This window comes from Lepisma saccharinum, chromosome 2, assembly GCF_977018435.1.
Source record: "Lepisma saccharinum chromosome 2, izLepSacc3.1, whole genome shotgun sequence".
Classification (NCBI taxonomy): Eukaryota; Metazoa; Arthropoda; class Insecta; order Zygentoma; family Lepismatidae; genus Lepisma; species Lepisma saccharinum.
Window position 1 is genome coordinate 89383923 of NC_139230.1, and position 27385 is coordinate 89411307.

Sequence of the window (27385 nt, forward strand, 5' to 3'; positions counted from 1 at the left end):
GGTTATTGACGTCCGTGTACATGATGTAGCTGGACGGTTGTGAGGGGTCGTAACCGGTGGCCATGTGGTGATTGTTGGCGTGCGAGTGTCGCTGCGACACCTGGACCATTCCACCCCGCACGGCACGTTCCACAAACAGCACCATGTCCACGTCCGAAAGAAGCTCCAGCTCGATCTTCGTCACCAGAAACATGGCTGACCACGCCAGTCCGGGGAGACTGTAGAAGTAGGCAGGGTCCAGCTGGTAGATGGTCTTCGCAGTTGCACGGAACGTCTGGAATACGTCGGCGAGGAGCGTCACATCAAGTCTGAGGTAGGCGTCGTGGTAGTCCCCGAGAGTTCGACAGCCCAGCTCGCGCCACATGGACTGGGCATGGTGATATTCTTCGTCGGTGATGTTCGAGCCGCGTAGCTGACTGTAGAACTTCGCCTGGGGAGGTAGCGACGTCTCTGCGAACTTGGAAGGGTCTGTAATATATTCGTAGGGATAGACCCCCTTACGCTTGAAGAGGCCGGCGTCCAAGTTCGGAAAGTTTCCGGAGGTGATGAGCATTTGCTCGTCGCTAAGCTTCCCTGCGAGAGCATTGAGGCTGGCCGGGAGGAACCTCAGGGAGTCGAGGAAGCGAAGTTCGACGGTAGAGTGTGATCCTGGGATCGACACTCGTTTGCTCACACTGATGTAACGCTCCTCGTTCTGGGCGAGAACGTTGATTCCCTTGTTGTCGTATCCAAGATGCTTGATCAGGTGGTGGAAGTCGTACCCCGAGCCATTGTGGAAGAAGATCGGGATAAATCGAGGGTCCCGGGCCATGAGGTTGCATCCGTTGCACCATGGACCAACATACCTACCGGTAAAGTGATCGTGGTGTTGGACTTTACGGTTGTTGGCGGTGTACTCCTTGACGCAGACAGGGCAAGCGATGGACTCGTCGTGTCTACGCTGATCGTCGGGGGACAGTGGGAGCATAGACTTGGGGGTCAACAGTATCTTCCCTATCTCGATGGCCTCGACAACCATCCTTTTGAGGAAGTGTTTGGCTGCGTCGGGACCACGGTACACGTAGGGCTCGGGGGCGATGTGCTGGTCTCGTCGCACCACAACGTAGGCATAACTCGAGGCCTCGTGGAGTTGGTAAGGGGTGGTGGAAGAAACTTCGGGGTCAGGATCGCAAGTGGACAGGGGTTTGAGGAAGGCTTCGAAATCCGCGATGATGATAGCGGGATGCTCTACCATGGCACCGTGCATGTGGAAACGCTCCACAGTGCCAGGTTTGGGCAAGACTGCCACACCCGGCTCGTTGGCATTGCAGTAGATCTTGTGGCTGGCAAGCTTCTCTGCAGCGATGTTGGGACCTCTGATGCGCTGATAATCCTGCTGTTCTCGATTATGAAATATTGACAAGCACCTGCGACACACCTCGACGTGGTGACTATCACTGCTCCGCTGGCTCGAAACAAGTCTAGAGAGGGAACGGATAAGAGTGTAGTGGTGATGGGTCTCGTCCTTGATGAGCAGAAGGTGAATTTCCTGCGCACCATCAACGTTTACGTCGCTCACCCGGATGGGGTACACCACATTTTCGTCAGTGAGGCCATAAACATTGATAGCCAACCGCGCACGAGCCTCGAACTTGCGAATGTCCTGGACCTCCACCGGGTAGTCGATCCCAACCATAGCATCTTCCAGTTCCGACTCGTAGGGTAGGTAGTGGTTAACTCGGCGTGGATGGTTTTTCCAGTGGACAGGGTGCAACGCTGCAAGCACACACCATACGAAGCACTTGGCGTCTCCGTTCTGAATGTTCAGGACGGCCTTCTTTGCCGCAATAGTAGGTGGTAAGGGGACGTAGCTGGAGGCGGAGAGAGGCACGAACTTACAAAGTTTGATGCACAGTTCGTGAGGCTCGCCACACAGCGAACCCCCCGAGCCTTTAGCTTGATGTTCTTCTTGTTTTGCCACCAGCTCATCGGCAAACTTGTTGTAGATGACCTCGAGGTTGTCGACATCTGCCAGATGCAGCGTCTTTGCCTTGGTGTTGTGGCAGAAGCTGTAAATTTCATCGGACGGCTTCTTGTACTGGCAACGTAGCGATGCGTAGAATTTGGTGGAGTGCGTTGCAAGCGCATCACCGAGGATGGAAAAAATCTCTGCTCGCTTCTCCTCCAAAAAGCTACGCACGTCGCATGAGCCCTCCGAAGTGATGACAAAATCTTCTAACAAATGCTGGAAAGCAGACTGGTTAGCTTTCGCCACAGGCTTGACACGTTTGGCGGATGGTGCATTGATGGAGGCTGCTTCTGCCTTCCTCTTGGTGGAGGTCGAAGGCTGGGCCCCAGATGTATTTTTGCTTGGACAAGTAAGCTTATGCTTCTTGACATACGCAATTGTGAACTGTTTATTGCACCCGGAACATAGTTCAGTGGCAGCCAAATGCTTGCCTGGCACGCAGGTGCGACAATGTCTTGCAAAATTTTGGCTTGATATGCTTATTTTGCACACAGGGCAACTTTTCATGGAGCACATTTTTTTGGGGGTATGTTTATTTATATGTGATCTGTTGGTGGTAGAGTGTTTACAAAAAAAATGCCTTACGAGAAAAATTTTGTTTTCCTCAAATATGCGCTTTAATAAACCCTGTAAAAAAAATTAAAAAAATATATAAGAAAAATATGATTGTAGATAGAAAAAGCACAATAAATATTGTATGCATGTGTAATTCTATTTAGCTTATTTTTGCTAGACACGAATCTTCTTCAGATTTTATTGCCTACTAGTATATTTTTCTACCAATCTAGTAGAGGTATGAAACTATGAAAATGTACTTGTTTATATATATTCTATTGTTTCGGCTAATATATATAGCTATTTTGAAATTCTAAAACTTTCAGGTATACTTATTTTTACATGCAAACATACATCATAAAAAATTACACAATCGTATTTTTTTTCCATACACACATTTTTTATTTTCAGAAAACAAAGTTATTTTTCGATTTTTTTTTAAATCAAACAATAAACATTATTTGTGTTTATAGTATTTGTCGGGCAATAGCAGATAAAACAAGAATGGGTTTTCTACGACCCCCAGTTTACGAGTTACAAAACAACTTAGAAATCACATCTTGAAATTTAAATTTAAAATAACTCGAAAACAGTAAGTACTAATCATTATGTTTCCAATAGGTTGTAGAGTACATTCAATTTTTTATCAAATGTCATTAAAATTTTCAAAATAGGGTAAAAACTAAGCCAACAAATCAAGTTTCTCAAAAAATAAAAAAATTGTCTATATTTTCGAAACTTGAGGGGGTGGAATCGATTTTATTTGCTAGTCGTATAGTTTTCGTCAAATGCTATCCAACAAACCTAAAATCATCATCCTAGCTCAATTAGGAGCCGAGAAAATCAATGTCTTGGAAAACGTCTTAAGACAAATATCTTAAGAAAATTTTCTTGACAGACCGGAAGTAACATCTTGACAGACCGGAAGTCGACTTTCTTAAAGATTAAGACAAATATCTTAAGATGTTTTTCCAAGACATTGATTTTCTTGGTTCCTATGGGGCCTAGAATCACGCAATTTTGGATTATGTATATACCGTTGTTTTTTCCTACATATTCACTAGGGCTCGAAAATGCGGTGGTTGTGTTGTTGCCTTGTAATCAAGAGGTCCTAGGTTCGAACCCGATAAAAGTACATAGTGGTTCGGATCCTATTTAAAAAAACTGTAGGCCTAGTCCCGATTAGCTTTACTGTGCATATGTGAATATAGGAAAATACAATGCAAAATCAGCAATGTGTGATGTGGTCAGCACCAAATATTTAATTTTATATGTATATTTAAGTTTCATGCATAAACATGGCAGTTTTCCTATATGCTTTTATGGTATGGTGCTATGCACAGAGGAGCACTTTATTTAAGCATATTTAACTTCTCTTTCCATCTCTCAATCTATTCATATTTGACACGGTCATTGCAAGTCGGCCATTTTGTTTACGTAGCAATTAGGGTTAAAAAAACTTTGGCCGTGTCCGGATTGGCAAGCGCTCCGTCCAGTTCTCTCCTGTTGCTCTCGCGTGCCGTCGAAGTCACGTCCAAGTCGTCCGAATCTGCATGCCCCCTTGTAGTATGGTTGTCACTTTTCCCGCCAGGTGTCAGCTTGAACTTTGGGGCGCAGGCGCATCGCACGGAAGCAGAAGGCAGACGCCAAACAAACATGACAATGATTTCCACCTATTTACTACTCATATTAAAAATGTAACACGCTATTTCATCATTTACAATTTTTCTGCATTCAATATTATCGATAAAATGTTAAAGTATAACTGAGTTTTACATCCTCTAATCAGTAAATGTTGTCTGTACAAAGTGAAAATAAGAATATGGCTGCCAAGCGCAGCGTCACAGGGAGTTCAAGCGTGCATTTGTTGCTCCTCTCTGCTCCCCCCACCCTCCGACTCCACGTCTGCCGCGAATTCGGACAACGGAGGTTGGCTGAGTCCCCGGATGGAACGGTGCTCTAGGTGACATCTGCTGTCGATTCGGACGTGGCCTTTGACACACTCATTGCAAGTCGGCCATTTTGTTTACGTAGCAATTACGTTAAAAAACTTTAAACCACATTATTGTTATTTTTTTTGTGAATGCTTGTTGTGATAAAAAAACATAATTAGATATATTTTATTTAATTTTATGTTTAATATGTTTTCTGTGTATAAAACTAAATAATAATAAAATTCGAAACACTATGTACCTCCACTAAATATCAAACGCACAAAAAAAAAACAGGCTAACACACGCAAAATTATACTGGTCTGCCAGACGCCAGAGCCTCGTTACTCTACAGTCCAGGGTGTACTACGCAGAAGTGAGGTTAACTGCTGGGCGTCTTACCAGAAAGTCGTCCTCTTACACCCCACATATTGCTATTTTGCATATGCGGGGTGTATATAGTAATATGTAATAAATATATATAAAAAAAGCAAGAAAAAAAAAGAGATACATGCAACACACTTAAAACTTGTATACTTTCTCTCTCTTCTTCTTTTTGCGTGCAACACTACCTATTTATATAACACAAAGCCAACTCATCCAAGCTAACAAACAAATTTACTCACGTTAGTTAATTTCAATCACAATCACAATTTTCTTCTTGCAGCTCACAATATTCTCCTTGCAGCTCACAGAGTAGAATAATGCTTTATTAGTCAGAATAGAGGAAGCTCGCTTGTGTGATCTCCCGTTACATGTCCGCCTCCCGCCCCCACTCCCCCTAGTTGTTATAAAATGGTGACGGAAGTGTGTACATGTTTCTTTTCTCCCCGTCTTTTTTTTTTTTTGGTTTATGAATAGAAGCAGGAAACTTGGTTCTGGCAGCATTAGTGATGGGTAATGTAAAAGTCTGTGACGGTCTAATGTTAATGCCCTCAAGCTTCTAGTTTTATTAGTCGAGGAGTAATATGCAGGTTAACAACGTGGACTAGTAGAAATCTGCTCTGTCGGCATGAAATTCCATCATTATTGTTAGCATTTAAAAAAACAGGAAGTACATCCGCCACTGTGAATAGCCAGAAATGCTGCCCCTCCCAGTCATCCATCTCTCTTACAATAGCATGTGTGTGTGTGTGTGCGTGTGTGTGTGTGACACATCGTTCCCCCGAGAGAGGTTTACAAAGGTCACGATATACAAACATTGACCCCCGGGAGTTGGAAAATTGCGATATGGCGCATTCGCTCATTACCGTTGCCAGCCATAAATCTCTCTCTCTCTTCATCTTACAGCAAAGTTGGCATCTCTATTTTTTTTTAGCTGTAAGTAAATTGCCAACACACTCTAGTTAATAATGCTACATATTATACGCACACACGCACGCACATACTATATTGCCATCCACCCATCTTTCTCTCTTTTACGGCAGTACATATTTGTTGCCGGCTCTCCTTGTTTAGTATATGTAGGTTGGTAAAAATTGCTTTATGCACTGTAAGGCAGGCCTCAAGCAAAATTGGCAGCTCCTTGCTTTAGGCTAGGTTAGACCAAGAAAAAAAAAAGCTGTAGGTAGGCTGTCGGTTGTTTAACTCTTCCCTCTCTCTCTTCTCTCTCTTTTTTGTAAAAGATTATGGCAAAAATACCAGTAGGTTGGCAACCTTGCTTTATGCACTGTAAGGCAAGCCTTAAGTAAAATTGCCAGCTTTTTGCTTTATGCACTGTAAAACAAGCCTCAAGCAAGGTTGCCAGCTTCTTGCGTTAGGCTAGGTTAGACCAAAAAAACCTTGGTGATTTTTTCGAGTAAAATATTGGCAACACTGCGAGAAAATAAAGCTCATGCCTTACAAAAACAAACCATTAAGGCAAACCTCAAGCAAAATTGCCAGCTCCTTGCTTTAGGCTAGGTTAGACCAAAAAAAAAACCTTGGTGATTTTTTCGAGTAAAATATTGGCAACACTGCAAGAAAATAGAGCTTATGCCTTACGAGAGCAAACCATTAAGGCGAGCCTCAAGCAAGATTGCCAGCTTCTTGCTTTAGGCTAGGTTAGACCCAAAAAAAAACCTTGGTGATTTTTTCGAGTAAGCAGCTGGCAACACTGCCAGAAAATGAGGCTCATGCCTTACGAGACAAATCCATTAAGGCGAGCCTCACCGAGCCTCATTTTCGGGCTTAGAACCGGGGCACTACCTCTACTACTAACACAATCAGTTACAATGGCACAGTACGAATTTCATTAGTTCAGAGCAGTTACAATGTCAATTTCATCAGTTATCAGTTACATCACTATAGCACGAGACAATCAGAAATTTGCACAAAAAAAATTTTGTTATTTTTTTTTTTTACACGAGAAAAAATTAACAATAAAATTCTTTCTTTTTTTATCGTTTCAGATGCTGTCGAACATCAAAAAAACATATACACATACACACACACTAGAAAAAAAAAAGCATGCAACTTTATTTTGTAACACACACACACACACATATTCTCCATCTTCATCAAGAAAATATTATAATAAACATAATTTTTTTTATCTATCTCACAATAAAACTCTATATCCAAAAAAAATTACAACATCAAAATAACACTAGAGTCGTTAGTACACGTTGCATGCATTACGGAGGTCCTCTGTAGAGTTTCATGGAAGTTTGAGAGAAAAAAAAAAGAGACACGTGAAACTCTACAGAGGTGTGGTAATCTATAACCGCAGCCGTTAGAACTTTTTTTGGTTGGGCACCACGCACCCCTGGCGAGGTTATATAGGGGCCAGGGATCCTAAAAAAACAACAATTATTATTTGTTTGGTTTGCGTCACAATACGGAAATAATGAGAGGCATACGCGCGCGTGTATGGCACATCGTTTCCCCCCCAAGAGAGAGAGGTTTACAAAGGTCACGATATATAAACATTTTGGTCCCCGGGACTTGGAAAAAAATTACGATAAGGTGCATTCATCCTTCAAGGATGAGAGAGTACATTTACTCATCACGCTGTGTCAGCGCAATAAATAAGGCGCGGAACGTGGAGAGAAACCTTGGTGATTTTTTTCGAGTAAGGTGTTGGCAACACTGCGAGAAAATGAGGCTTATGCCTTACAAGAGCAAACCATTAAGGCGAGCCTCACCGAGCCTCACTTTCGGTTTGTGAACTCTCCATTTGGGTCTACTTACGATGAATAAAAGCGAACTATAAAGATCACATTTTATGTATTTTCCGTCCATAATTATAATACATGAATAAAGTTAACCCACAGTTTTAAATTTTCACATGCAAATTTGCTTCATTATTCGGGCTGGTTGATTAGAGGATAACAGCAGTGTACGTAAAAATGATCAAGCATAGCGTTATGGACCTCAGGTTGAAATTCTAAGTAAAGCATGCATGTGCGAAAAACCCTCCACTTATTTCATGAGTTCATGATTCATGCTTATGTCACGTCGTAGATATGTAAAAAGAAGTTAGAGCGGTGTTTACAGTGTAACTGCGAATGCTCTATGCTATGTGTACTAATCAGAAAGAAGTATATCCATAGTTGAACTCACATTGACAGACAAACAATTTTATCGACATGTCAATTATTCCATAATACTACACTTAAGACTACTTTCAATCCAATTTGCAATTATTTCTGAGCAATCGACAGGTATATGTTGTCAAATAGTTTACCCTCACTTACAAACAGACAAACCATTTGAGAACATTTTGCCGAGAGAAGTTGTCATAGGCATAACTTAGCGGAGGGACGGGCAACCGCCCCCCCCCCCCAAATCAGGTGTTGAGTGAAAGAGAGGTATATTCCACACATAAAATGTCACAGACAGAAAATAGTTCAGAACTCAATGTGCTGTCAGGAATGTGTGAATATAAGAACACTGATCATGAGTTTCAACCCAGAACTTTCTTGTGTGTGAGGAACAACATTTACGAGAACATTTTCCAAATTTGAAATGAACTGTTCAAAACATTATTGACAACCTCCGTGAGTTCAGGATGCTGTGAGCATTCTTTCTTGCCCTCGAAGGTTCAGGACCAATACACTGTATACTCAAAGCTACTGGTATTAAATACTTCGCCTTATTGCTGTTTTGTATATTTAACAAACGAATGATATTAATAGGTCCAAAATTATAAATGAATTTTACTCGGACGCAACTCGTCAAGAAAGGAAACTGAAGCTTCATTACATTTTTGATTGATTGATCGATTGATTTGGTGTTTTAAGTCACTTTATGCACAGTAAGGCTAATCGGGACTGGACCTAAAGTTTAAAGTGGCATCCGAACCACTTTGTACCTCCACCGGGTATCGAGCCCAGGACCCCTTGATTACAAGGCGACGACGCTACCACTGCGCCATCGGGGAGGCCTGAAGCTTCATTAGAACTAGAAGCTTCACTCATACTTGTGTGCTATATGTGGTATGTGGCGGATCGGATTTATAGCTATATAAAGATCGAAATATGCTATGCATAAAAACACCTTCGAAATTGTATTATGGTCTATAGTATGTTTATGACCTCACGGATACTCTTGGGGATGCCACGTCTCACATGATTCCAAATACTGAAGGAATTCCCTTCTAGAGCCCACATTTCTTGCGTGGCTGGGTACCATCATTTTTCAACATAGATAGCGCAAAACTATTGTAGTTCTATCACTTGTATTTGAAGAATATATATCGTTTACAGAGGAGGAATTGATGAGTTGCTGGGCTCATTTATAGTTTTCTTCTGCAATAATAGAACCATTATGCACTAGAGGTATTAACTGCTCAACATGAGTGACAAAACCTGCTGCAAACAAATTCTAAAATTAACACGCTAAAAAATAGTTTAACTATACTGTGCTAGATGAAACTAAATTCATGCAAACAACCTCACACCGTACTGCATACTTTGCACACCATGGCACAGATTTTTCAAAGGCCTGAAATTCTGGCCAAAGCACATGACCAGTTTTCTTGAAAAATATTATTATTTAATGAGGATACAGGGGTAAAAAAATGATGATAAATAATTCAGAATCACCCCTTCCCCTCTCCAGGTACACTTTGGACGTCATCGTATATACATGGTTGAGCTACAGCGCCTTGAATAACGTAGTGTGGAAAACGGCACAGTTCTGCGCGCTCTGGCTGGTTCCACTCGAAAATGATCCGCTAGAGGCGCTGGTGTTGAACCCGGTGCTTGGTATTCGTCTGCTTATAATGGAAGTAAAAGGAGTTTTCGCTGCAACGTCTGATTCTTTTACATGAAGCATTTCTATGAATGTGATAATTGCTATGATATTTGGTACAGTGGTCGCGAAGATATTAACGAACATTCTAGACAGTCGACCTTGTCCTGTTATCGTCATACTTTCGTTAATAATACGGGAGAAAAAATACGCGTTGAATACTCTTGGCAACTAAAATTTTGTGTATGAATTAGGTTCATTATTATTATCATCATCATCATTTCTTTTAAAGATATACACACTGAAGCATTTGTATTTTGGATATTTACAGTCTCTTTTCTTCCGCTTTAAACTAATCGCGGCGATGATGATAATGATGATTGCATGAAACGACAAGGGGAACCCCACAAAACTTTCTTAGTGCCATCAACATGAGTGTAAGGAAACTTTCAAACCAATGGGACAAGCGACGCGGATGTTCACACTGTCACTAGTGACACACACTTCCAGACTGTAAAATAGCATTCATTGCACATGAGGGTCCAAACAGAAAACGACACGTTCATATGGCGTATTCGCGTGCTACTTGTTACTTCGGTCGGAAAGCTCCTTAAAGAAAGGATGCTCAGACCGATGCGACGCGCTACAGGGGGAGTTCCCAAGTAAGTGACAAGCGACATGGTGCCTTCAGTCTATTGGCAAGGGTTCGCTGCTAATTGGGCGAACAACAGATAGGCGACACGAAAAACCGCACATTACAACAACAGATCTAGGCGACACGATAAATCACACGTGTCGCTTTGTCGCTTGTGCGTCGCTCAAACTGGGCCATTTCTTCAATAGCTTGCAACATGTTGCCGTGGTTTGTTGTTCGCGTATGCGCGATGCAATGAGTGTCTTGCTTTAGGGAGATTGTGCACCAAAGCGACAAGGGGCACGCGACACTTATCGCTTGAGGATTTCACCAACTGAACGCTGGCCTGTGCTTCCCGTCATGCCGCTACGATGTGAAATGTTGCTCTTGATTGGCTCGTTTCCAAGCAACATGCGTCTCTTCGGTGTGAAAGTTGCCTTGGACCGAAGGACCCATGTCGCTTTGGTGTGAAATCCTCGTATCGTTTGTCGCGTGTCGCTTTGGACTAAAATCTCCTTGAGGAAACGGTGCAGTCAGAACTTGTGTCCCTACGGTTGGAAAGGCTGCATTGATTACGGGCTGCTCGCTTCCAAGCGACACTTCTGGTTTGTCTCCTCGGTATGAAATATCTCTCAGGATACTATTTATATTCTAATAACATAAAAAAATAAAACTCTGGTACACAATCCAACACCTGACGTCCGGAATCACTTTGCGATGTTTCTTCTTGTGTTACGCATGCTATTTATTTATTAATTTTATTTTACTTTTCTTTCCAAATTAATGCCATTTCGTGACTGCAAATCACTCCACAAATATAACTGTTTCCATCAATTCACGTACCGCCTTTCAAGACAAACAAATCTACATAATATATTCCAAAAACTAACAAAGCCGCATTACTTGCATAAGAAAATTAGCACCGACTTTGATCGCACTGCAATCTGTGTTTCTCATCCGTCTGGGGAACCAGTTTCTTGGGTCGTTTTCCACACAACGTTATTCAAGGCGCTGTAGTTGAGCTCTGATTCTTCTTCTTTAAAAAATGGCAGAAAAACAAAGAGCGAACTATCGCGCCCTCTCACAGAAAAGACTACAAAATTTAGAAAGAGAACTACATTGCTTAAATGTCCAATTTATAAAGTAGGCATTGTCCAGGTTTTCAGGGCTTTGCAAATACTGTGTGGTCCTTACGGCATGGAGGAAGTCCTGCTCTTCACGGCCACCGGAAATCACATGAAACCGTGGAAGATTTATGCGTGTGAAAATTTCTATACAAGTCGATATTTCTCTACGGCTCAAGTGCTGGGACGTACACAGTGGATAGCAGAAAGTCAACGAATCTGAAAAGTTTCATGCATGATGTGTGACGTATAAATTATCTTGTTAAGTTGTTGTTCTAACCTAACTTTATGCACTAATAGGATAATCGGGACTGGACCTACAGTTTAAAGTGGGATCCGAATCACTATAGGCCTCCACCAGGTATCGAACCTGGGTCCCTTGATTACAGTTTAAAAAATATTGACAACAATTGTATTTGTAAATTCCCACGTGAATAACCAGATGTTACTTTAAATAAAAAAAAAATATTAAATTGAACACTTAAATGCGGACAGTTTGCTATATATTAAATAATTCTGGCATCAGCGAATGTGCATGATGATCATCTATTCACTGTTGAAACAGTTTGACCTTAACTCCTTCAATATTAAAATTTCTAACATGTACCATTTGAAACAAGTATTTTCAGGTGGGGAAGGCCACCTTAAAACAAGCCCCCAAGGACTAATATTTGCAACCAGAAAGAAGAATGCTCTTTTATCTCCTAAGTTTAAATTAAGTATAACAACAAAAGTTTGCTGTGTGTTTAAAATTTCTATTCGGCTTGTTAATTTTCCAATAAATAATTAATGGTTTTAAAAGTTTAATTAAAAATTGATTTTATATTAATATAACTTTTTAATTTTACAAATACAGTAGTTATGGGATGAAAAAAATTCTATCCTGACCCCGCCCCCCAAGTTAGGTCCCAAGTTACGCCCATGGAAGTTGCTATTTAACATATCTATCAAATTACACGTTCGTAGCTTTAATTGAGTCCAAGATATTTAAGTATAAGAATATTTTCATTGTTGACTTTCGATTCATTGCCTCCCATAAACAGACGGATACTCACATCCAGATACTTTATACCGCTCCATGCTAGTATTTGATAGGTCTACCTATCTACGCTTCTATTTTATGTTTTTTTACTATCTATCCAATTATTTCGTGAATGACTACAACAATTAAATGAAAGACCCAATGGAGATTTTTAATAACGCGTCTGGTTGGTTTGACAAATTTCAATTTATAGCTCGAACCGTTTCGGTCACGTCACCACTTTAAAATTCATGGTGATTCGAAAGTCGAAAGAGAAACACCCATATAATTTATACAGATATTATAAACCGTGAATGCAATCACGTGCAGTATGTAGGAGTCTATGTGTCCATACCTTACTTTCTTCTCCTGTTTTGTTATTCTACGATATTTTTCTACCTCTCTAGGTTAATCGCAACACAATGAGAATCAATTGATGAAAGTGGATAGAAAGTTTTTCTTCTTTTTTTCAAATGGGAATAGGTAAATGACATATCAAATTCATGTAAAATTTTCTGAAAAATTGAATGGTGAAATCCGGTTTTAAGATATCTGTATTACTTTCGAAGTTACGGGGTGTCAAAAAGTACCGACGTATAAACAGGCAAAAACATGGAACCACCCAATTTCATGACAACGCATAACGTTAAACCAATAATATCATTACCATTATGTCTTGGACTAAAGAGTGCAACAAGAATACCCGCTCCAACTTCAAATCCGCTTATTTTTTTTAATTGGAAAGGGAATCATGTGTCATACCGAAATAACGTGAAATTTTCTGAAATATCACATTTTGAAATCCTTTTTAAGGGATTTTTATTCGTTTTTGAGTGTCTGCATAATGTAAAATTACGTACTTAATCATGGTTCTCCTGAACTCGAAAACTGTCAAAGATGTTTGATGTGTTACTTACCCCTATTCTCATTTGAAAAAAGGTTAGATCAAATATGGCGAATCCAATATGGCGGACGGGGTATCTAACATGTCTCAGAGATGAAGCACTTTATCTCCTAATACCGCATATGGCTACATTAATGGTCCATGTTTCAACTCAAGCAGAAAATGTAAATTTTCAATAAAACTTCAAAAAAGCGAACTTCCAGTCTTTATATCGAAAATTAACAGACTATAACTGGGTAAATCTATGCGATATTGAGGATGTGAATACACTAACTAATACGTGTTATGATATTTTGTATAATATTTTGAATGACTGCGTACCACTGAAACGCATCAAGGTACCTAAATATCCTGTGGGGTTCAATGGTGACATTATTAGGAAAATAATGTCAAAATTATATCATTACAAAAAGCGGGGAAAAGGTCATTGCAACGCAGAGTATCATGAAGGGAAATACAAGAATCTTAGGAAAGAGATAAAGAAAGGGCTAACAGCAGCGTACAAAGCGTACATGCGTGAGACGGAGGAAAACATAGGGATAGATGTAAATAATGTATGGACTTATATTAGAAATAAAAAGAGGGATTCAGGTAGTGATACTTTTGAATACAACAATGAAATCTTACACAATGGACACGATATTGTAAATGCATTTACTACCTACTTTCTATCGGTGTACAAAGATTCTTTACAGTACTCTATAGTTGAATCAGATAAGTGCGAAACCGGAGTGCTTTCCCAACTCGATATATCGCATATCGAATTGAATGATATCGAGGAAGCAATTAAAATGTTGAAAGCCAAAAAAGCAGTGAGGATGGACATCATTCCTCCCTATGTGGTCAAGGGGTGCGTTGAACTGCTAATAAAAGCATTGAGTATAATATTCAATAACATTTTAGAACATCACAACTTACCATCAAAATGGAAAATCACTAAAGTTAATCCCTTCCCAAAAAAAGGCAAATGCAAAGAACGTTGATTGCTTTAGGCCAGTGTAAATTCTCTCAGTTTTTTTTGCAAAGTGTTTGAACAAATACTGTACGACAGAATAATGGCCAACGTACGACCGGCTATATCTACCATGTAACATGGTTGTATATCGCGGAGGTCGACAATCCCAAACCTTGCCAAATTTTTACATTTTGTAGCTTATGAATTAGACGAAAGGAAATAGGTATCTATGCTGACCTGGCCAAGGCGGTCGATTCGGTAAATGATGACATTTTACTTCAGGAACTATCGTATTTTAATATATTTCTGAAAACGTAATTATGCTGCTAAAATCTTACCTCATGGACCGAAAGCAATTTGTCAATTATAGAGGATACATATCTCGGGAATACCCTACGCCTTCTGGGGTGCCGCAGGGATCCAATTTGGGCCCACTCATTTTCTTACTCTTTATTAATGACCTCCCGAAAATTATTACGAAATCACGTTGACTTATACCTAGGTATTTGCTCTGACGAAGACAGCCTTGACTTGCAGGCAGACGTAAATAGATTACTACAATGGAGCGAAAATAATAGACTTTCATACATGTCAGGTAATGTCTATAACAAACGCTGAAATAAAAAGAAACTTCCAGTGTCAGATGGGAGTAAAACAAATAGCTAAGGTCACTAAATTCACGGATCTTGGTGTCACGTATGACGTAAATCTATGTTTTAATGAGCATATGCATCATATCGTTAACCAAGCATATAAGAAATTAGGATTGATAAAAATATGTGGGGAAGATCTAGAAAGTACATCAATATTAATAATTTTTGTATGTCTCCCTAGTACGCTCACTCGTAGAATATGCATCGGTAATATGGCAGCCCTTGGACAAAAAAAAAACAACATATGAGGGTAATAGAAATGATTCAGTCCAAGTTCTTGAGGTTCATAAAGTATAGAGAAGAGAAAGTATATCCTAAATTCAATCCGTACTCTGAGCTTGTATCGCAGTTTAACATTGAAAAAATTGAAGAAAAGTTTAATCTTAATTTGATGAGCACGTTATATAAAAATGCAAATAACAAAATAGACTCTATGGGGTTAGTGTCTGCATTACAATATCATGTACCTCAAATGAGAAGCAGACCGAAACCCGGTTTGTTTCATGTACCAAAATCTAGAACAAATTATGTAAATATATCTCCGATGTGGAAAATGGGTAAAACTTATAATGAAGTAGTAGCAAATGATCCGAGCGTTGATATAAACAGTCTGTCATTTCAATCATTCAAAAGAGTCCTACGGGCTCAGTGGAGAAAGGGGTGAGGGGTTCGTCTGTATAGGAATTAGTGAAACAATTTATGTTGTGCACAGATATATGTAATGCACATATATAATGCACAAAATGTATGCATGTCTCAATGGAACAATGTTCTGTGGCATCATTTGTTAAATAAATTAATAAATATATAATATCTGGAGAAAATATATGGATGGTTTCCGACTTTTGGATTGGATTGGAGATAGTTTATACAGGGATTGTTTAGAATTTTCTTTGTCGTTAAATTGTGTTTATTTTTGCGGATGTAGCGTCAACAGATTCTGTGATATGGATGTCTCACCTCGCATTGACTCTTCTCCCTCACGGCCAAACAGACGGACGGTCCGATAGAGATGTGTTTACCTACTATCTGTTAGGTCTATCTTATTTTTGAATTTGTAGCTTTGAGACACTGATCGTTCATACGGGCTGATGGACTTGGAGAGAAACACTTTACACATTCGCTAATCAGTTTCCTAAAAGGAATATAAAAGAATCCAAAAATATAATATAAAAATAATATGGCAATAAATATCGTGTTTAGTAACGTTACAGAAAATCATGAAAAATAAAGTTGGATATTAGTAGTGCTAATTGATCGTTTCAAAGTAGCACTTGGTACGAGGCCTTTTTTAGCCTCTTTTTTTATCAATTGAATATCACTTTTGACATATTTTGACAATTTTTTGTCGACGTTTTAGCGCTTAGCGATGTTTTAGTAAAATTTCCCTTTTTTTCCCACTCGCACTTGGTACGAGTGCATTTGTAGCCTTTTTTTTATCAATCGAATATCAGTTTTTGACATATTTTGACAATTTTTTGTCGATGTTTTAGCGTTTAGCGATGTTTTAGTAAAATTTCCCTTTTTTTCCCACCTCACACTTGTAGGTATACCACGCAAGATAGTGTAAATTGATTGTTTCAACGCAGCACTTTGTAGGTATCCTCTTTTTTATCAATTGAATATCAGTTTTTGACATATTTTGACAATTTTTTGTCGATGTTTTAGCGGTTAGCGATGTTTTAGTAAAATTTCCCTTTTTTTCCCACTCGCACTTGGTAGGTATACCACGATTTTACGTGATATAACTTCACCTATTTATTTTTTTTTCGTGCTAAACTGCCTCTACGTGCTTTGACCTACTTTAGAGTAGACCCAAATGGACAATTCAACGACCGAAAATGGGGCTCGGTGGGGCTCGAAACAACTTCAAAAACTCACTTTCTCTCCACGTTCCGCGCCTCATTTATTGCGCTGACGATGTTTCGCAGCGAAGAAAACAGCATCAAAACATCAAAAACTCACTTTACTCATTTGGGGTTCCGCCTCGAAGTGAGGCTCGGTGAGGCTCGCCTTAATGGTTTTACGTGATATAACTTAACCTATCTTACGATATATTTTTTTTTACGATCTTCAGTGATATAACTTAACCTATCATTTTTTTTATTTGCACACCGAACTAACTTACATTATATTTTATATAACCTTGTTGATTTTTTTTTAGTATATGGCAATTTTTTTTTTTTTAGAATTTTTTTTTTTTTTTAAAACTGCTCCGTGACCCTCTCGTTCTTCACGTCGTGGACGAAGGACTTCTCTGCGACCAGGATGACGCTGCACAGGGTATCGGCAGGCAAGGCATCGTGGAACTCGCAGACGACCTTGATGTTGGTGCGATCGTTGACCACCACCTGCTTTCTCTTAGATGTGTTGATGACGGTCATGGGTCTGTGGGTTTTGAATTCGCTGGGCGTGTAATACATGTTCACGCTTCCCTCGGTCACGCGTTTGTAAGCCGAGAACGCTTCGTAAAGTTTGAGGTAATCGTCTTTGGTCATGTCGAGGTTGTAATTCTCGCGCTGGAACACTTCGTTCCTACCGTTTTTGAGATAAACGTTCTTGATCTTGCAGTCGTCGAACTTGCTGGAATCTTTTTCCTGATTGTTATCGCGCCCGGTCTGAAAGAGCACCACGACGAAATCTGGCATGTCGAACTGTATGTTGTTGAACTGCGTCGTCACGTCGAATTCCATGTGACTTCCCGACGCCAACTTCTGCACGCACTGGTAACCGTGAAAGTGAATCGGCACCTGCGGACTCTTCAAGATCTCCGCTTTGTACTTGAGGGCGTAGTTCGTCTCGTATTCCACGATCGGCATTCTCAACTCCATGCTCCGGATGACGCACTTGGCTGCTTCGGGTAATGTGTTGGGCAGCGGCGTGGTGCCGTCCGGACCCAAAGTAGCGTATCGCATCATTGCGTCGTTGTCGTTAGCCGCTCTTCGAAAGGTGACGCGCAATCCTCCCTTCCATATGATCTCCTTGTAGTCGGAGAAGAAACCGGGAAGCAGACGCATGGGAAAGAGCACCGTGTGACTTCTCGTCGATATTTTGGTCCCGGCTTCGAATCCTCCCGCCTGGTAGTACGCCGCGTCTGTTTTGGATAATTTCAACGTTCCCACCGCCGTCGACGTGATGCCTGGATAATCGATTCTGTCGATGACGGTACCGTGTTTCCTCACCTCCACCTGCGAGAACAGGTGAGGCACGAAGTTGTCCACGAGTATCAAATTTGCTGCTGCGGGAAACGCGTCTCCGCTTTCTTTCTTCACCACGTCGAATTGGAGGTAGAGGTCCGCTCTGTGAGGATGAACGAACCAGTCCCCTACGTCCACGTCGTATTCGATCTCCCTGTTCGCTTCGTTGAGATTGGCGAACGTGCGACGGTTGGGAGGGAAAGATTGCAATTCGTAACTTTCGATTTGCTCCATTTTTTTTTCACTATGTGAGTTATTTATTATACGTTGATCTCCACGATGGCAGTGGTCGTTGCACCTGCGAAATCCACCACCTCTCCTTTCTCGTTCGTCACCACCAACTCTATGTCGTCTATGCGGTTGCGACATACTGGAAAATAGATCGGCGAAGAGGGCGTGTAGATGATCGGTTCCATGAATTCGGAACTTGGTTTGAAAGTGGCTATGATTCCCGTCTGCTTGTGACTTCCTAATCCGTCCGAAGATTTCGTGATCATGCCTTCCGCCACGTTGCAGTGTACGTTCAGAGTTTGAATGGCTAGAAATTTAGGAATATTGGTTGCCGTGTGCTTGATGCCAGCTTCGAGTTTTGTGTCGTTCTCGAAACCTAAAAGTTCTCCCATGGTGCCCAGGTCCACGGTCTCCGTCGCGGACACGATTTCCACTCTGTGCGTTACCGAATTTTGAGAAAGGTACGTGCCTTTGGGTAACTGAGCTTGCAAAGTAGAAAGATTGTATTGGTATGGCGTGACGACGATGTGTTCGCTTCCGACGCTAATTTTGTTGTTGTGCTGCGTGACGTTAGGTATGAGGTACATGCTGTAGAATGCACGCAGAGCCACGGATTTAGGATAGACGATGTCGTCGTGCAGCGTGAGTTTCAAGATCGAAGATTCGCTCGTGAGATGGAACACGCCCATCGTGTTTTAGGTTCCACAATGCTTTCTGGAAATCTTCGATCGTAGGCTTATTTATTTTAGAGAGAAACGCGAGCATGGAGAGGCAGAGATGACCGCAGTTCACGTCTCCGAAATTTTGAATGCGTTCGTCGTTGTAGTATATAGAGGTTTTGTTCGTTTTCAGATAATGGACTAAATTTGTAGGTGGAACGCCTCCGAAAGAATCGAAAACGAATGCTTTGTTGTCGTCGTTTTTGTGGTAACATATCCAATGCGTGCCTGGATTTTCTTGACCGTCCAAGTCGACTACTCCGCATTCTCTATTTTTAACGGTTGAAGGTAACGAGTCGGACATGAAAACTCCTCTGAAGTGTTTGATTCGTAACGGTTCGATCAGAGATTCAATGTCTCGGTTGGTGAGTGCTGCTGTTTCTTTTTTTTAAACTTTTTCATCACGCCCTTCCCCTCTTTCTTCTCCATGGCCAGGTCGTGACGTTTCTGTTCTTCCAATTCCGCCTTGTTCTTCTTCGAGTCGATGACGGTTTTCGCGATGGCGGCGCTTCCGCCGGCCAAACTTCCAACGGCCCCCAATGCTGCCAGGATGGCCGGGATGCTGAATATGAAACCTCCGATCTTTTGCTGTTTCCGCGAACGCTGCAAGCGTCTCAATTGAGGTGTGCTGAGAAGTAATTTCATTCCGTGTCCTTTCGACAAGCAAGAACGTTTCTTCTCGCGTTGTTTCTTGGTGAGTAACCCATCGAGGGCACCTAGATTTTTTAGATTCGAATATGGTATCTGGTACACGACACCCTTGGGCTTCATTTTTTTTTATGCTATATGTTATCTGAGAAAGAGAACAACTTTTTTTTCCTTTAGGTTTACGATGTGTGTTATTTATATATCGTCTCACTCAAAACAAACTGTGGCGATGTGTTATTTATATATATGTATTCTGGGAAAGAAAAAAAGTTTTTGCTTCGCCTAATGCTATCATGTGTTTTACAAGATCGTCAGTTTCAATGTTCGACGCGTACCAGTCTACGGTAAATCTTCTTCTCCCCTGCCTCCACTCGTGCAGCTCGTCTAACCTATCCTCAATTTTTTTGTTTGCGGCTCGAAAGAGAGTCTCTGGGGATCGGAACATTTTTTTCATTCCGCTTATTTCTCGGAGGTGATCCATGAAAATCATTTTGCACGGTGAACGAAATTCTGGCGTTACTTTACACAATTCTATGAGTTTAGTTACATCCCCGTCGAACGTGAACGTAAATATTTTGTGCAACACTTCGGGAGGAAGTTGAGTTATACAAGTTGACATATTTTTCATGGTATGTTATTTATATATATATATTTTCCGGAGGGTTTGGGGTGTCCGTGATTAAACAAATTCTATTACGTGCTTCGTTTTCTTACCAAGAAGTTCCTTTGTCCCCTTGTACACGATTCGAGTTTTGTTCTCGATTAAAATAGATAGCTTCTCGTCGGATAACATGATAGCGTATCGATCTGGTAAAAATAGACTGTATTGTCCGTTGAGCAACACACGCACCTTGGGACCATACTGGGTAGAAACGATTGAACCGGAAGTTATCGTGTAAGGTTTGTCGACTTCCAATTCCTGAATTTTTACATACTCGACTGACAAATTTAGCATTTGTTTTAATGCTTGGAGATCATTCATTTTTTCAGTCGTCATATCGAAGAGAAATTTCAGGGTGTTAGAAAATTTTAATTTTTCACAATGTGTGTTATTTATATATACCGAAGATTTTTTTTTGAGATCTCGTAGAATTTTTTTTCACGATGTGTGTTATTTATATATCAAGTTTTCATTTTACTTGTACATTTTTTTGACAACTTTTTTTTTTCTGACGGTAATAATTTTTCCACGTCAACTTTTTTGACGAGACATTTTTTTTTTGACGATAAAAAATTTTTACGATAAGGCAACTTTTTTTCTGACGGTAATAACTTTTCCACGTCAACTTTTTTGACGGGACAAATTTTTTTAACGATAAAAATTTTTTACGATAAGGCAACTTTTTTCTGACGGTAATAATTTTTCCACGTCATTTTTTTTTGACGAGACATTTTTTTTTGACGATAAAAAATTTTTACGATAAGGCAACTTTTTTTCTGACGGTAATAATTTTTCCACGTCAACTTTTTTGACGAGACATTTTTTTTTGACGATAACAAATTTTTACGATAAGGCAACTTTTTTTTTCTGACGATGTCCACGTCAACTTTTTTTTTTTTGACGAGACAAATTTTTTTTTGATAAAAAATTTTTCCATGGCAATTTTTTTTTTGGACATGTACATTTTTTTGGACGTATATTTTTTGTCATATTTTTTTGACACCTACATTTTTTTTGACGTGTATATTATTATTTTTTCACAGTGTGTGTAAGAGGAAGAAAGCATGTGCTTCGGAAAACGAGATGATGTGCGTTACAATATCTGCCGCCTTCTGTTCAGACTTGCACCAATCGTCCGTGTCCATCCTTTCGTTTAATTTTTTGGCTGCGGCTGAAAGAAGAGTGTCGAGATCACCGCACCTCAGGCCGCTGATCTCCCGAAGATGGTCCTTGAGAACCAATTCACAAGGGATGCGAAATTCCGGCGTCGTTCTTGCTATGATTACAAGTTTATGTACATCCTCACAATCTCCGTTTACTGCGTGTTTGAATATTTTAGATAGTAGCTCGGGGGGCAAGTCGGTTATACGAGACATGTTGTTTTTATTATTTTTTTTACTCTATGTTATTTATATACCCCACCCCAATTTTTGTTTCGTGTTCATGGCAATGGTGGTACCCAGTGCGGCGACCCGTTCACCCAGAGATGCGTCTCTGCTGACGAACCTTTCGAAAGCTGCGTGCTCTAATTTTCTTTCTGCTTCGTGACGTGCATCCAGATCCGTGCGAGTGGTGTTGTAGGCGATGTCGTGATCTTTGCATGCGGCGTCCAACGGATTCACACCCTTGTCTCCTCTCTCCAATCTTTTCTCGAGTTTGGTACCCGGTCCGCAGTACTGGTAGCCAGGTAAATGCATCTCGAAAGGTAACTTGTTGATGATGTCGTTTACGAGTCCCTTTCCTTCGGCCACGTTCCAGAATCTCGGAGGCAGCGTGTTGATGATTTTGATCAGGTAACCTATGCCCTTGTCGTCGTTCACGATGAAGTTGGAAAGTTTGGCGCTGATCATGTCCACGATGCCAACCTTCTCGTTGTAGAAATTACGATTGCCTGCATTCTCTTCGCCGGCTATCACCAACAATCGGTCCACGAGCTTCCTAACGTCGTCCACCCAAACGAATTCTTTGGTAACGTGTTGTAGCGTTTGACGCCGCTGCCTGTTTTGACCTGGTTCCAAATCGGTTTGATGAGATTCCTGTACTTCTCGCCGCTGCTCGATTTCACCCTATTCTGCGAGGCATCGTTGTTCTGGTACAAGGCATCCGTCATGATCACAATTTCCTTGTAACTTTGGTAATCCTCGTCGGTGTAATCTTTCGGCTGCTTTTTGGCAACGAGTTCCCACAGTCCCACCGTACGCGGATACCTGGTCCAACTATCTTGTCGCCTAAATTGACTTTAATGTCTTTGCCTTCGAAGGTCACCTTCGATTTTCCAATCTTCCACACCACACCGCCGCCTTCGTTGCTCTCCATGCTCGGATACAATCCGAAAACTTCGTCCTTGTCGAACTTCCCCGTGCTCAGGTAGTCTCGTGCCAAAGGTCCCAACTCGATTTTATCCGAAGACGACGACGTGCTACCTATGGCTCGACGTCGTGCCGGTACGTCCTTCAGTTCGAACGGCGTCGAAGGAATGCTCGAAATGGGCGTGGGTACGGCGTAACTTTTAGCTGCGAGCGGTACGAGTTCGTTGATCAAATTTTTATTTTGTTCCGTGACACTTTTAATTTTTTTACCTAGACCGCTGATGGCATCGATCACGGGTTGAACCTGACGTTTCTTCTCTTCGTAGAATCCGCGATTCTCGGATTTCCAACCTTTGAAGCGTTTCGCGAGGTAATCGCGAAGCTTGAGATTTTCGTCTTCGATTTTTCGTTTCGTCATAACGTTATTTTATACACGTCGTTTCTCACAACGTTCTCACAACGTTTAGAAAGTCGTCGATTTTGTTTCTGTATTTTCCGTCGTTGGGTTTCCTCGTCATGTCGATCGTCGCGAATCCGAAATCGTCACTGTTCCAGCAGTGGGAGCAGAATTTAGAAAATTGATTGTAGTTCATGTCTCCGCCTACGTAGTCATCGTACGCGAGCTTGAGGTTGGTGTGATCTTGACGAAACAAACATATGAAATTAGCGTTGTCGCGTAGTAACTGTTTTGGAATTTTGGAAAACGTTTGAGCTAGGTAGAAGCAATCCATTCCTTTGTTACGACCTTGCGTGAAAAAGTTGCGAATTTCATTTTGATTTTCCAGGATGACGTCGTCGAACACAACGACTGAATTCTCACGACAATCGTCGAGTGGTTTTATTTCCGAAGCGAACTTTGCAATGTCCAGACCATCGTACAGTTTCATCAGTTGCTGGTATTTGGATTGCTCCAAACTTTTCGAGAACACGTACAGGTGCCTGTTCTTCCAATCTAACCAATTGGGTGCGAGGAGAAAATTGTCCACGAGCAGTGTCGTTTTCCCACACCCCGAAGGACCTACGATCAGACAGCGGATGCTGTCCGGGAGCAACTCGCCGTTCTTTTTTTTTCTCGTTTGACTTTCCGAATCCGGTAGACGCCTCACCACGTTCCACGTACTCACAAGATCACCTCGTTCGCGTCGATCCAACTCTTTTCCGGAAGTCCCAGCCATTTGACAAACAGTTTGTCACCTTTCCTACGCAATACTTTCTCGATGAGGTACGTGTCGGGGTGTTTCGTTTTAGAGAGTTCCTCTTCGTAAAATCTTCCTTTCAAAATCTCGCCGCTACTATATTTTATTATATACGTGTGTCGGTTTCCGGGTAGAACTCGAACCACCGTAAAAAGTTCCGTGCTCCAATTTTTTGTGAATCCCTTCTCGAAGGTGCGTTTGAATTTGCTGACCCTCACCTGGTCTCCAATTTTGAATTTTGTTTTCTTGGTAGTTGGAGTGTACTTTGGACAGTAAACGCTAGAAATCAAACGCCGCTCGTCAGATTTCGTAACGTCAGCTGGCTTCATGCCTATCGTTCTGTGTACCGTATCATTATAGGTATCGACGAGTTCCGGCAGAATGTCGACCCATTTGTAATTTCCCCTAAGCGTGAATCGTTTCCACATGTGTGTTTTCAAGGTTCGATTGAATCTTTCCACGATGCTGGCTTTGATGTGACTGAAAGTCGAATAATGTCGAATGTCATGTTTTTGAATAAACTTTTGGAATACGGCGTTGTAAAATTCCTTCCCCTTGTCCGTGTGCAGAAACCGAGGTCGTCTGCCGCCGCTTTCGCGAAAAATTGTCTTGAATGCTTCCGTGACGCACGTTCCCGTTTTCGCCTTCAAAGGTAGAGCCCATGCGAATTTCGAAAATGTGTCTATGACGGTGAGGAGGTACTTGTTGCCCTTGTTCAATTTATATACGTTTTTCAACTTGCCGCTACTCATCTCGACGAGGTCGCTTTCCCAGAGGTCGTCGATGCCCTTGGTTACCACCGCCAAACGTTCGTAGTTGCGGCGTGCAGGTTTATGCAATTCTTCGACGATGGCTTGCCTAGACATTTTTTTTTTTAGAGATTACGTTTCAAGAGAAGCACCAGCGTGATGGGATTCAAAGAGGGTGGTACCTCGCTCGTGTTTTGAACGATCAGCTTATCGCCGGCACTCACGTCGAAAACGGTAAGGTCTTCGTCTTCGTGTATTTCATATATGTTGCGCGTTTCGTTCCAACGTGCCAGAGGAATGTTTCCTGCTTTCTGGACACCACGATTCGATATCAAAGTCATGGTGGGAACGCTAGCTTTTCTGCCGTGAGACCAGTACGAAAATTCGTTTATCTGAATCGTGCCATCGTACTTGTAGTACGGATGATAAGGATGCAACATGTACAGTTTGTTACCTTCGACGAACGTGGAGATTCTCTGCTGATTGGGAACGCTGTTGATTTCGATGGCTTGCAAGGTGAACAATTTGGCGAATTTAGTGTCGACGCCGAGCAGATTACTGTGAACTTGTCCGAGTTTATTTTCGATGGGCAGCAAATGCTCGACTATGGTATCCGTTACTGTAGAAAATGACGGTTTGATTTTCACCTCCAAGTTCAACTGCTTGTAGCTTTCGTTGAGTTCTTGCAACTTGGCACCGAAAGAGGCCAGCGTCGATTCCTGCGTGGATTCCAGCACTCCAACTTGATCTCTGACGTTGACGACAATGTTCTGAAGGTTCTCGACTTGATTCAATTTCGAGCTCTTCTCGGTAAGATCGTTCACGATGCTTCGCATCTCGGTAAACTGCGTGTGAAGATCGGCGACGCTCTGCGAAGTGGGCAGCGTCGACACCAGCGAACTGATTTCGTCTCGAATCTGTTCCACGTTCGCCGTTTCCGTTTCCAGTCGTTTCAGCATACGTGATATGTTCCTTTTCAAAGCGTGCAATTCTTTGGAGGTGGGGAGATTGGCCACCCTACTCTCGAGATCGCTCAACGAACTTTTGACGTCGCTCGAATCGGATAGTGCCGTCACCGCCGTTTTCAATTTTTCCAAATCTTCGCTCGAAGGCACGCTCGTCCGTAACGATTCCAAGTCACCCTGTATGTTGTCCAGTACGTGATGAAAATGAGCAAGGTTCGTTTCGACGTTCAAATTTTCTAAATATTCGATTTTCTGCTGAACCGTGCTTAACGTGTCTTGAATGCTCGTCAACGCGCTCGCTTCAGCGTGAATATTTTTAATTTCTTCGTTGATCAACTTCAGAGACGCCTGAAGCGTAGCGATGGTGGTTTGAATGTGTTCGAAATCTCGATAAGCCTCCAATTGAATTTTTATGTTCGCGACGCTTTTACCGATGACCTGCAGTTCGTCTGACGATGGTAGGTTCGTCATGGTATCTTCCAAAGTCTGTAACTTGGATTTAATTTCTTCCAACGTGCCGGTGAATTCTTCTTGTAATTTGAAAACGACGACGTGCAAGCGTTCTACGTCGATATCCTTCACGACGGTTTGAAGTTCAGAGAAATTCTTTTCGATTGCGGAAGTTCGTTCTTCGATTTCGAGTTTCAATTTTTCCAAATCTTCATTTTTTGATTGAAATTGCTGTAATTTGGCCAAATCATTTTGAAGCGAATCCACGCTCAACTGTATATTTTGAACGTTGTCGTAAGAAGGTACGTCGACATAATTTTTTATGAGCGTTTTCAGTTCGAAATCGATTTTCAGAATGGGGTCGAGACATTGCGTTTGGAGCGTAGCGATCTCCGACTCTAAACTTTTGTTTAAGGTCTCCTGCAAAGCGATCAAATCTCTCCTCAACTTTTTAACTCGAACGTCGAGCATAAGAATCTCTTCTGCGTGGTCCACACGCTTGGTGTTGCCGAAAATGTCGTTAGGCATTTTTTGGTTAACGGTTATTTATAATAGGATAGACGATTCGTAATTCTACGAAGAGAGGAACGAGTTTGTCGTAATCTCCTAGGAGTTCCACGTATAGACAATCTCCTGCTGAAACATCGTACGTTATGTTAGAAAGCATCTTGTCGTGCTTCATTCGAAAAATGTTCTTGCCGGTAGATATTTTGATTTCGCCTACGTTCTCGGGATTCACGGTGATCCGAAGTTTCCCGTCGATCGGAATTTCGTAGAAATGTAAATTGTTATTGAAGACGTAAAAAATCTTGCCCACGTCCTCGTCCAATTTCGTCCAAATGCTGTTGAGGTGAATGATCAACAGACCGTTGAGTTTAGTTAACACGGAAGGTAGAAATTCATGATCTGTCGTCGTGCGGTGTACGGTCTCCATGTTGGTTTGCTTTCGGAAACCAAAAAGATTCATTGTCCTTGCTATTTATTTATTGTGTATGTGAGACAGTTAAAGTTTTTTTTATTTTAATTATAGTTATTTAAGTTTATTTTTTTTTTCATTTGCATTGCCTACAATTTTTACTAATTTCTAAACGATAGTGCCCCCAAGGCAACGTGTGGATTCCACAAGAAAAAATACATCTTTTATCGTCATGCGGATCCAGCGCAATTTTCTTAACTTTGTTTGTGGTAAGCACGTGGTCTACGCTTTGTATCCTTGTCTCCAAACGTAGAATCCTCGACTGTGAATAGAGACAATTGATGTAATCCTCGAACACAAGCTTGTTTTTCACGGTATTTTTAC